Source organism: Capricornis sumatraensis, chromosome 19 (assembly GCF_032405125.1).
Source record: "Capricornis sumatraensis isolate serow.1 chromosome 19, serow.2, whole genome shotgun sequence".
Classification (NCBI taxonomy): Eukaryota; Metazoa; Chordata; class Mammalia; order Artiodactyla; family Bovidae; genus Capricornis; species Capricornis sumatraensis.
In genome coordinates this window covers 54,345,914-54,359,314 of record NC_091087.1, presented here as the reverse complement: position 1 = coordinate 54,359,314, position 13,401 = coordinate 54,345,914, and positions in this window count along the sequence as shown.

Here is a 13,401-nt window from a genome sequence, read left to right as displayed (position 1 = left end):
CCATAATTCAAGAACCCTTTAACTTGGAACTTTAGGAGAATAATGGAAAAGAATGCTTGAGAATGGTCAAACCTATATGGAAGAACCATGGTAAGGACACGATGAGACCAGCTTTCTTAAACCTATAATTTGTAGCACAAATTGTTATTGTCTTTTTAGAAAGTAATTTGGCAGTATATATCAGGAATCCTAGTTACATTCACATCCTTTGACCTAGAACATCTGCTTCTAGGAATCTGTTTTTAGGGAATAATTATTGGTGTGAACTAATATTGAATAAAAATAATGTTCTTTAGAACATTATATATAGTAGGAAAAAGGGGGACAATCTAAATATTTAGTGAAGGTGAATAGTTCACTATACTTAAGTACATCCATATGATGAAATATTATGTAGCATCAAAAATAATGCTTATGAAGAGATTTTAATGAGGTGAGGAAATTTTAATGATATGTGAAAAAAAGATGCGAAACTATATGGTATGATCTCAGCTATGAAAATAAAGGATGTAAGCATTAAAAACCCCTAAATGTTAACAGTATTTATCTCCAGGCAGTAGGATTATAAATAAGGTTTGAAATACTTTTTATGCATTTAATTTTTTTCTAAAATGATCATATATTATTTTAGTAAGTGGGAAGCACATTAAAATATACTTTCAAAAATAATCATAGAGTTTCGTTAAAAAAAGATTGGGTAGAAATAGATTAAGGATAGTAGACCAGAGTCCTGAGTTCCAAATAAGTCTAAGCAAACTCACCAAAATGCCATTTCAGTTCAGTTGCTCAGTCGTGTCTGACTCTTTGCGACCCCATGGACTGCAGCATGCCAGGCTTCCCTGTCCATCACCAGCTCCTGGAGCTTACTCAAACTCATGTCCATCAAGTCTCTGATGCCATCCAACTATCTCATTCTCTGTTGTCCCCTTCTCCTGTTTTCAATTTTTCCCAGCATCAGGGTCTTTTCTAGTGAGTAAGTTCTTTGCATCAGGTGGCCAAGTATTGGAGTTTCATCTTCAGCATCAGTCCTTCCAATGAATATCAGGACTTATTTCCTTTAGGATGGACTGATTTGGTCTCCTTGCAGCCCAAGGGACTCTCAAGAGACTTCTCCAACACCACAGTTCCAAAGCATTAGTTCTTTGGTGCCCAGCTTTCTTTATGTCCAACTCTCACATCCATACATGACTACTGGAAAAACCATAGCCTTGACTAGATGGACCTCTGTTGGCAAAGTAATGTCTCTGCTTTTTAATATGTTGTCTAGGTTGGTCATAATCCAAGGAGCAAGAGTCTTAATTTCATGGCTGCAGTCACCATCTGCCATGATTTTGGAGCCCCCCAAAATAAAGTTTCTCACTGTTTCCATGGTTTCTCCATCTAGTTGCCATGAAGTAACGGGACCAGATGCTATGATCTTAGTTTTTTGAATGTTGAGTGTTAAGCCAACTTTTTCTCTTTCCTCTTTTACTTTCATCAAGAGGCTGTTTAGTTTTTTCACTTTCTGCCATAATGGTGGTGTCATTTGCATGTCTGAGGTTATTGATAATTCTCTTGGCAGACTTGATTCCAGCTTGTGCCTCATCCAGACTGGCATTTTGCATGATGTACTCTACATATAAGTTAAATAAGCAGGGCGACAATATACTTTGGTAGAAATTCTTCCTGTCTATTTGGGCTACATTTTCCTTTTGTGTCAAATTAGGGGAATAGATCAAAGTAATGTTAATAACCTTTTTATCTTTAAGATTTAATAAAAGACATTCTTATCACAATCTTGCTGTAAAGAATCTCTGTTTTCTAATATGAACAAAAATAGAAGTGTTACCCAATAATTTCTCTTGTCTCACTTGTTTTTCTGCACTGAAATAATAATTAGGCTATAGCAGAAATTCCCAAAGTGTTTTGAGGACATTAATAGTTTTGAAACACAAGAAATGATCAATCCAGATAAGCATATGGACACATAAAGACAAATTATAGCTAAATGTAAACTCTGAACAGCTCCACTACTTAGCACACCTGAATCTGGATAAAATAGAAGGCTAACTTTGAAAGCATTCCTGAGATTGCAAGAAGCCAATGGAAGTCTTTAAGGGCAAAAGCAAAAGATAAGAAACAAAGATCACCTGAACAAACAAAAAGACAAATAACACAAAAACAGAACCCAAAATAAAATCAAAACAGCAAAGAGTCCCATACCCTCCAAAAAAGTCTTCCACCAAATACTCAGAGAACTGAAGTTGAAAAGGAGAGCAGTAAATGGTGGGATAAGGAGACTTAGACTGAGGCTTGCTGCAGTATGAGACTGCTAACCTATAGTTTCTGAATTAGCCAGGATTCTCAGTGGGGGAGTTTACATGATCTCACACTGGTTGTGCCCTACGCTCCTGGGAGAAGTAAGTGCAAATCTTCCGTTTAGGAAAGCAACTTCACTGTTGCCTTTAGGATTCCCACAGATTAAGTCCAATTAGATGTGAGATTATAAGGCTCAACCAAGCAGATAAATAGGGGTAGAGGCCCAGGAGGGTCAGGACATTGGCTACATACAGGGGGGAATGAGCACATAAGTAGATGGATTGAGGATAATGGGAATAAAATGTCTTACTTTCGGAGATGGTCGTTATTAATATAAAAAAGGAGAATACAAAGTAAACCTCGTAGTGTTGAGTTGGAACTGCAAATATTGATGTGAACTCATGACTTTCTATATGTATATAGATATAGGAATAAACATAAATCTAAAAATGTATGTATATAGATAAGAGTGTGTATATACACATGCATATATGTGGTTGCTCTGTCCACTTGAGAGTGCCTGAGAGATCTCAGTAGTAAAGAGCATTGTGCTGTGTGCTTAGTTGCTGTCGTGTCCGACTCTTTGTGACCCCATGGACTGTAGCCCACCAGGCTCCTCTGTCCATGGGGATGCTCCAGGTAAGAATGCTGGAGTGGGTTCCCATGCCCTTCCCCAGGGGATCTTCCCAACACAGGGATCGAACCCAGGCCTCCCACATTGCAGGCAGATTCTTTACCATCTGAGCCACCAAGTAAAGAGCACACCTAATACCTAAATCTTGGTTTCTAAGTACTGCTCTCCACTAAAAGGAACTACGGTTCTCTGGAGAAATGGTGCATTTTCAGGGCATGGGGCAGGCATAGTATAAGAAAAGATTAGGATGTCTTATATCAGAAAGTAAGGACACACTCAAAGAATGATGGGGACATGTGAAAAGGACATATATAAAACAGTTTGAAGGGGCTCTCACTGGCCAAATCTGGGACAATTTGAGTGTTAATAATGCTAATGGATTTTATCACATTGAATAGAATAGGAAGCCCGAGTCCTCACTGATATAAATAAATGAATGAATAAATACATAGAGACAAGAGAAAGTTCTTTTCCATAGTAGAATGCTGACTATTAAGTGTAGAAGAAGTAATACAATTAGAAAATTATAGCAACCATTATAGTAATAATTAATTCCATCAAGAAATATCAATATATGTTAAAATTTGACATCATGTGCCTCTTGATCTGTTTCCTTGAAGTAATGATATTTTTAGAATCTGAGTCTTATCATGAGTAAGCATCATAAAAATCACAATTGAAATACAGTCTACAAACTCACCTTTAACCTTGAAAAATGGTATATCATAAAGGTCAAGGAAGGACTGAAGAGCTGTTTGAGATTGAAGGAGACTGGAGAGAGATAGGAGTTAAGTGCATTGTGATCCTTGACTGTCTTCTCTGCTGTAGAGTGCGTAACTGGGGCACTTGGAGAAACTACTGGTATCTCTGGGTGAAGTGTGTAAGGAAATTATTTGTATTATTTTTGCTATCCCTTCCTAAGTTTGAACTTATTTCAAAATAAAACACGTAAAAAAATCACATTAAAAAAATAATCAAATGAGGACTAAGAGTCAGTAGGAACAAAAAAAAAAAGAGACAAATCTACAAAGTATTTAGGCATTTGAATTATAAAGATAAAAATATAAAGTACTGTTATAAAATACTTAAAGAACTAAAAAGTGAAATTTGAGAAGCACATAAGGAAAAAAAAGTCTTTCAAAGAACCATTAGGCAGAAGAAGTTTTAGAGGAGAACTAAATTTAACTTGTAAAAATGAAAGAAAAAAAAGTGTTCAATGTACAGGCCAAACAGAAGATGAAAGTGTTTAAAAGGATATTAGTTAGCTGGAATAAAGAGCTAAAGAAATGATCCGGATGTAACTCAAAGAGGACTGAGAGTAGAATTGAGAAGTTAAGAGATTTGGAGAATGCAATGCCAAAGTCCACTATGCATTTAATAGAATCTCCAGATGAAAGAATAAGGAGGACAGAGGAGCAGCAATACTTTTTTTAAAAAAGTAATGTTTAAGATAATATTTAGATAGGATCACTGACCCAGTGGATATGAATTTGAGCAAACTCTAGGAGGTAGTGGAGGACAGAGGAGCCTGGAGTGCTACAGTCCATGAAGTTGCAAAGAATTGGACACAGCTTAGTGACTGAACAACAACAATATTTAAAACATGAAATACATTACAAATAAAGGTTGGCACTACTGTATACCAAGCAGAAAAAATTTAAAGTCTATACGTGGACATATCATCAAAAAACTACTAAACACCAAAGACAAAGAGAAGAACTTACAACCACAGAGAGAAGACAAATCATCTGAAACGAAATGAAAGTTAGATAACAGTAGATTTCTCAATAGCAACAATGGAAGCCAAGAAATAGTAGAATAACATTTTTATAGTGTTGTTGTGTTTGGAGATAAGGCCTTTAAAGAGGTAATTAAGTTAAAATTACGCCTTTAGAATGGACCCTGATCCAAACTGTCTGGTGTCCTCATATGAAGAGGGCACTGAAGCATACAAAAAGACACCAGGGGTGCATATAAATACACACATAGGGACAACCATGTGAGAGCAAAACAGCCAGAAAGTAGCCATCTATCAGACAAGGAGAGAAACTTCAGGAGATGGAGACATTGCCAGTACCTTGACTTTGGACTGCAAGCCTCTAGAACTGTGAGATAATATTGATACATTTGTGTTGTTTAAGCAACCTGTTCTTGGGCATTTTGTTAAGGTAACTAGAAAATTAATAGAGTTAGTCTTCCCATTTATCAAAAGCAATGTTAGGCTTTACTCTTTCTCTCACCTCTCTTTGAGCTTGAACTATAGGTAAATGGGATCATTTCCACAGGACAAGTTGCAACTGGGCATAGGCAAGCCTAGTTTCTTGGAATATATAAGGGTAGTCATCCTCATGCATGTTTTAACTCCATATTCATCACTTGTTTGTGTAGGAGTTAAATTGCCTGGGTAGCATTTTAATTCTTACCCAGTTAAAATGCCTGGATAAGACCCAGAGCTAAAAGGAAATTTTAAAATGTGACAATACCTTCCTTTGGGGGGCACATTGTGTCATACTTTTTAGTTGACGTACTGTTTAGTTTCTATCTTTCAAACAATATCGTAAGCAATTTCACATAATACCAGTCACTGCAGTTCCTTGTTCACACCATGGTCCCTTAAATAGCCTTCATGAGGTAAATAAAGAGATAATATTACAGAATCCAATTAATTTTGCCACTATTCTGAGATTACTTGGAATGTATTACCCTTAAGTATATGGGATTAGAAAGGCAGAGGTAATATAAACCTATGAGGATAGGGTTTTTTGTTTGTTTTGTTTACTGCTTTATATTAGCACCTATGCTAATGCCTGTAATATAGGAGGCACCCCAAAATATTTGTGAAATAAATAAATCAGAGCCATACCAAGCAGACTATGTTTTTTTCCTCCAATGTCTAATTTTAGATTAAAAATAAGGGAAAGATGCAAAATTATGAAAGTGAAACTGGCAATACAGACTATTCACTGATAATCACTCAATAAGTATAAGCCATCTAGAAGACTTTAATACATGTTTCAGAGTCTTATACTCAAGACTTTTAAATATCAACTGAAGAGCAAAATATCTTTCTTTTTAAAACTTTATAGATATTAAAGTCTAAGGATATTTAATATTAGATATTTATTTTGGAGCCTATTCAGCCATACTTTATGATGGTTATTAGCCTTTCCTTTGGCCTATTTTGAAGAAAATTCAAAAGGAATTAATGTCTTTAATGTAAGCTTGAAAAAGTAAACAAAATATGTTTCCTTAAACATGTGTGTGTGTGCTCAGTTTTGTCTGACTCTGTGAGACCCATGGACTGTACCCTGCCAGGCTCCTCTCTCTGTCCATGGAATTTTCCAGGCAAGAATACTTGCTGCTGGTGCTGCTAAGTTGCTTCAGTCGTGTCCGACTCTGTGCAACCCCATAGATGGCAGACCACCAGCCTCCCCCGTCCCTGGGATTCTCCAGGCAAGAACACTGGAGTGGGTTGCCATTTCCTTCTCCAATGCATGAAAGTGAAAAGTGAAAGTGAAGTTACTCAGTCGTGTCCGATTCTTCGCGACCCCATGGACTGCAGCCTACCAGGCTCCTCCATCCATGGGATTTTCCAGGCAAGAGTACTGGAGTGGGGTGCCATTTAATTTTCCAGGGGATCTTCTTGACCTAGGGATTGAACCTGTGTCACTTGTGTCTCCTACATTGGCAGGCAGATTATTTACCACTGCGCCACCTGGGACGTTCTTCCTTAAATAAGCAGAATGTTATTTAGTAAACTATATCTATATTAGTCAATTTAAAATATCAATCTACTTTAAAATGTGCTAGACTCTAATGCCATTATTCATGGATTCCTGTGCTTCTTTGTGTGTGTGTTAGCTTCCCCCCACCCCCAAGCTTCTTTTTAAAATTTTACTTTTTGTTTCATGTGTGCAAGCCCAACAAGATGAAAATAGAGTTACTGTGTTGTGATATCTGAGTAACCTTTTCCTATCTGGGGACACTGGAAGTTTATTCACTCAAGAGTATTCACACTAAGAATGATACTATGAATAATACACAAGGAATAATTCAAATTCTTAAATGAGTCATGCTTTCTGTGATGTGTAACTATATATTTGTGTGATGTGTGATGTATATTTTCTTTTTTTTTTTTTTTTTTCCTTTTGGCCCTATCTCAGAGCATGTGGGATCTTAGTTCCGTGATCAGGGATGGAACACATGCCTCCTGTAGTCGAAGCAGGGCTCTTAACCACTGGACTCCCGAGGAAGTCCCTGTGATGGTGTATTTTAAGAGATCTTCCTATATGACATACAGTCTTTAAAAATGAGTTTAAAAGATTCCAAAATCAGTTCTAGGTTCAATTGGTGTTGAACTTTTACCGTTTTCTGTAAGCACTAAGATTACGTAATGTTGACAGTAAGACATTCTCCATGTTTTACAAGCACTTTTCAGAATATTTGACTGTACTCTAAAAAGCACAAAATCATAAAGATGGTCAGTAGAAAACACAGAGTGTTGTTTTGTTGATTTTGTTATTTAGTCACTAAGTTGTGTCTGACTCTTGTGACCCCATGGACTGTAGCCTGCCAGGCTCCTCTGTTCATGGGATTTCCCAGACAAGAGTACTTGGGCGGGGGTTGGGGGTTTGCCATTTCCTTCTCCGGGGTATATTCCCGACCCAGGGATGGAACTTGCATCTCCTGCCTTAGCAGGAGGATTCTTTATCTCTGAGCCACTACCAGGGAAGCCCCAGGGTGTTTACCTGACACCAAAACAATCATTCAGTTCATGAAAAATGCAAAGAGTAAATTCAATTGTAAAGAAGCCTGTTGGATATTAAGTGAAGTAAATACTTAGCTCAGTATTATTTTCTTTATAAGTAGTTGTTTTTCACTCTATATACCCAGCATGCTGCTGCTGCTGCTGCTAAGTCGCTTCAGTCGTGTCTGACTCTGTGCGGCCCCATAGACGGCAGCCCACCAGGCTCCCCTGTCCCTGGGATTCTCCAGGCAAGAACACTGGAGTGGGTTGCCATTTCCTTCTCCAGTGCATGAAAGTGAAAAGTGAAAGTGAAGTTGGTCAGCTGTGTCTGACTCTTAGCAACCCCATGGACTGCAGCCTACCAGGCTCCTCTGTCCATGGGATTTTCCAGGCAAGAGTACTGGAGTGGGGTGCCATTGCCATTTCCGATATGCCCAGCATACACTTTAGTAAATAAATAAAAGGTAAAGAATAACCCCTTCTTCTGTGACGGTCTCACCCTTCAAGCCAGAAAAAAAATGTCAGTGACCTTCCAATTGCTCCATAGATAACTACTGTGGGGTTAAGCACTTGACTAGATCTCCATACAGGCTCCTCCTGTCCATGGGATTATCCCAGCAAAAATACTGGAGTGGATTGCCATTTCCTTCTCCAGGGTTTCTTTCTGGCCCAGGGATCCAATCTGTGTCTCCTGCGGCTCCTGCATTGGCAGGTGGATTCTTAACCACTGAACCACCTGGGAAGCCCATAGGATAGGCCTGGAAGGAATATAATCAGAGCATACACTGTCTCTGCTGATGAGGATAGAGGCTATTTTTGAAAAGGAAATCTCATTGTTTAATGGAGAAATAGTTTCCAGGCCACAGGTTAGGAATTTTTGCTTTCTTTATTGAATTTCTGTAGCCTTCAGTTCAGTCAGTACAGTCACTTAGTTGTGTCGGACTCTCTGCGACCCCATGAACTGCAGCACGCCAGGCCTCCCTGTCTATCACCAACTCCCAGAGTTTACTCAAACTTCTGTTTGTGGCCTTAGAGCTTGCTGGATTATAGGTTAGCATAAGCAAGTTTTTAAAAATACTACCTCAGCAGGTTTTCAGATTATCTCACAATCTCATATATTAATTTTTACTGAAATTTTTAGTTGATTGTTTTCCAAAATAGTAATGTAAGCTCTAAGGTAAAAGACTCCATATTCTACTTAGTTTGAATACCTCAGAAGACCAGGTGCTTGGCAAATTCTTGGGTTTTGAGAGTACCAGAATCATGATGTCTAACCTGGTAACGGCATAGTGCCGTCTTACGGGAAATTGTCTTTTAAAGACTAAGAATAGCTGCTTAATAACAGTGACCAGTAAGTTAGCTAAAAAAGTGAGGATCCTAGCAATGCTGCTGAATGGCTTAGGCACTGACATCATCTAACTCTCTGGGGAAGGGACATTCACTTCCAATCTAGTGGAGAATAATTAAGGAAATGATGTACAATACACAAAACTCAATTTTTCAAGCCAAATAATTGTAATATTCTAGAGCATACTGCAAAGAAATAGAGGAACAATAGAATGGGGAAGACTAGAGATCTGTTCAAGAAAATTAGATATTCCAAGGGAACTTTTCATGCAAAGATGGGCTCAATAAAGGACAGAAATGGTATGGACCTAACAGAAGCAGAAGATATTAAGAAGAGGTGGAAAGAATGCATAAAAGAACTATGCAAAAAGATCTTCATGACCCAGATAATCATGATGGTGTGATCACTCGTCTAGACCCAGACATCCTGGAATGGAAAGTCAAGTGGGCCTCAGGAAGCATCACTACAAACAAAGCTAGTAGAAGTGATGAAATTCCAGATGAGCTATTTCAAATCCTAAAAGATGATGCTGTGAAAATGCTGCACTCAATATGCCAGCAAATTTGGAAAACTCAGCAATGGCCACAGGACCGGAAAAGATCAGTTTTCATTCCAATCCCAAAGAAAGGCAATGCCAAAGAATGCTCAAACTATCACACAATTGCACTCATCTCACACGCTAGCAAAGTAATGCTCAAAATTCTCCAAGCCAGGCTTCAACAGTACGTGAACCATGAACTTCCAGATGTTCAAGCTTGATTTAGAAAAGACAGAGGCTCCAGAGATCAAATTGCCAACATTTGTTGGATCATCGAAAAAGCAACAGAGTTCCAGAAAAATATCTACTTCTGCTTTATTGACTACCCCAAAGCCTTTTACTGTGTGGATCACAATAAACTGTGGAAAATTCTGAAAGAGATGGGAATACCAGACCACCTGACCTGCCTCTTGAGAAACCTGGATGCAGATCAGGAAGCAACAGTTAGAACTGGACATGGAACAACAGACTGGTTCCAAATAGGAAAAGGAGTACGTCATGGCTGTATATTGTCACCCTGCTTATTTAATTTATATGCAGAGTACATCATGAGACATGCCGGGCTGGAAGAAACACAAACTGGAATCAAGATTGCCGGGAGAAATATAAATAATCTCATATATGCAGATGACACCACCCTTATGGCAGAAAGTGAAGAGGAACTAAAGAGCCTCTTCATGAAAGTGAAAGAGGAGAGTAAAAACTTTGGCTTAAAACTCAACAGTCAGAAAACTAAAATCATGTCATACGGTCCCATCACTTCATGGGAAATAGATGAGGAAAAAGTGGAAACAGTGACAGACTTTATTTTGTGGGGCTCTAAAACCACTGCAGATGGTGACTGCAGCCATGAAATTAAAATACCTTTGCTCTTTGGAAGAAAAGTTATGACCAACCTAGATAGCATATTAAAAAGCAGAGACATGACTTTGCCAACAGAGGTCCATCTAGTCAAAGCTATGGTTTTTCCAATAGTCATGTATGGATGTGAGAGTTGGACTATACAGAAAGCTGAGCACCAAAGAATTGATACTTTTGAACTGTGGTGTTGGAGAGGACTCTTGAGAGTCCCTTGGACTTCCAGGAGATCCAACCAGTCCATCCTAAAGGAAATCAGTCCTGATATTCTTTGGAAGGACTGATGCTGAAGCTGAAACTCCAATACTTTGGCTACCTGATGTGAAGAACTGACTCATTTGAAAAGACCCAGATGCTAGGAAAGATTGAAGGTGGGAAGAGAAGGGGAAAACAGAGGATTAGATGGTTGGATGGCATCACTGACTCAATGGACATGAATTTGGGTGATCTCCAGGAGTTGGAGACAGACAGGGAGGCCTGGTGTGTTGCCGTCCATGGTGTCGCAAAGAGTCGGACACAACTGGTGACTGAACTGAACTGAACTGAACTGAGAGTGTACTGTAAGAGGGGGGTATTATATTTTATAATTTTACATTACATTAGATTTTATACTCTTTTGGGGCATGAGCATCATCATGAAATATAATTTATTCATTTATGTATATGGATGGAAAATGCTGCCTGCTCTACCAGTAAAGAATCAGACACAACTGAGCAACTGACACACCTATCAGTAAACACAGGATGTTGTAGCCTTCAAGCCATCAGCCATTGCCGCCACCCACAGCTGTGCACCCTTAGGGGATTCAAGATAAGATACAGGGCGGTAGATAGTTACGGTGCATGTCAAAGGAATGATTTCAATCAGCTCAGACTCTTTCATCCTCCCAAACTTACAAAAGCACTAAATTCATGAACTTGAGATGTCTCATTTTCTTTAATTAATGGTAATCTTTTGATATTCTGACTACCTGGTTTTTTATTGCAAAACTCTTCTGTATCCTAGGCTCCTCCCTTATCTCTTCAGAGCAATCCCTCAGAGCTATCTGAGAAGCTGTCTTCCAGATTTAAGTTCTTAGTTTTGTCCATCAAATAAAACTTAATTCTCGACTTTTAGGTTGTGCTTTTTTTTTTTCAGTTGACATATACAGGTATTTTTTCATATACGTGTATGTACATTGATTATTTACATACAGATTAAATATTATCCATCTAAATTGTCATATTAGAATTGTTGCTGCAGTTCTGCCACTGCTCAAAAAGTTTTGTTATACTCTTGGATTTGTGTTGAGTCACAGAAGAAGACAACTAATCACTCATATAATACTTTACAGGCACACCTTGATTTTAACCAAATGGTACCCAGCTTGACCATGTTGTTGCCCATCATTGCCTCCAAATTTGAATATTTACAAAATTCAAATTAATTCCCAGAAGAAAAACTTGATGACCACTGAGGTGAATAGGAAAATTAAAAAAGGAGAAGGAAAGAAAAAGCTTTGAGGACATTTCCAAGAGAATTCTTAAAGTGCCCTGTGCAAAGGGAATGTTCATGATACATCTTTGAAGGAGACAAAACCTATTTTAAGTTTTGAAAATTAAATATTATCTTTATCTTTTAAGTAATGTCTTCTTTCCCTCTTTGGGAATGATGTGTAATATAAGTAATACTGTCATATGCTGCTGCTGCTGTATAGTACACTGTATAATTGATGGTATCTAAGAAAACAAACTTTATTAAAAGATCCCACTTGCATTAGAACATACAGAAAATCATTTTGTTTTAACATTTTCCTCCAAAAGCTGTCTTGCTCTAAGAGAGCAATATTCTCTTTTCTCAAGAATTTGGGAGGAGGTGGAGAAGGCAGTGGCACCCCACTCCAGTACTCTTGCCTGGAAAATCCCATGGGCAGAGGAGCCTGGTGGGCTGCAGTCCATGGGGTCGCGAAGAGTCGGACACGACTGAGTGACTTCAATTTCACTTTTCACTTTCATGCATTGGAGAAGGAAATGGCAACCCACACCAGTGTTCTTGCCTGGAGAATCCCAGGGACGAGTGGGCCTGGTGGGCTGCCGTCTATGGGGTTGCACAGAGTCGGACACGACTAAAGCGACTTAGCAGCAGCAGCAGCAGTGATAGCTATTCTAGACTTTAAGGTCCCCACCGGGGTCTAGACTTTAAGGTGTTTATGTTTCATTTTTAGGGAGAATATATTATTTCCAGTGGTTTTATTATATAGCAGACATTTTCAGTAAGCCCTGTCCTGAAAATCTTTTTAGTTTTAATTTACTGAAGCACTTAGCGTTTACCGTGTACCAGTAGGTCTGCAGAAGAAAGAAAATAAGACTGAATCTTCCTTCTCTGATCAGTCAAAATGCCTTATTTATATCAAGAAAAAGAAGAGAAAGTGTTCATTTAAAAATGAGCCAAATCTTCCCCAGATGACAAAACCCAAACCTAAACTGTTGAGGAGAGATTAGGCAATCAATCACTAGGTCAGAAAAATAAACTAAGGAAAGAGGATGGAACAAATACTTAAATGAAAGTAGAAAAAATTGGTGCCTTGAAAGCAAAGTCCTGAATACAAAAGTGTTACATGTTTAAGATGAAATACAAGTCATGTAAACATTTTGTCCTCCATGTGCACAAAGAGAAAATTTACGATTTTGAAAAATTGTGAATAACATTGAGTCCCGAGTACATGTGATCTGGTAAACAGTTTGAGCGGCTGCATAATGATTAGCTGCTGGGGAAATGGTACGCAGGGCCTTGCATCCAGCAGGGAGGCAGGAAGAGATGACTAGTGCTTTTCACGCAAGGCTTTCAAAGCAAGAGGATGAACTCGGCTAGGTAGCAGGTGTGGCCACAAAGCAAGAGCACACCTGAGGTGCAAATCCTCAATGAAACTTGCTTCCTCCTGAAGCTGAGCTTCCTCTGTCCCACCTGGTGCCTGGCAAGTGACTCAGCAATTTCCAAG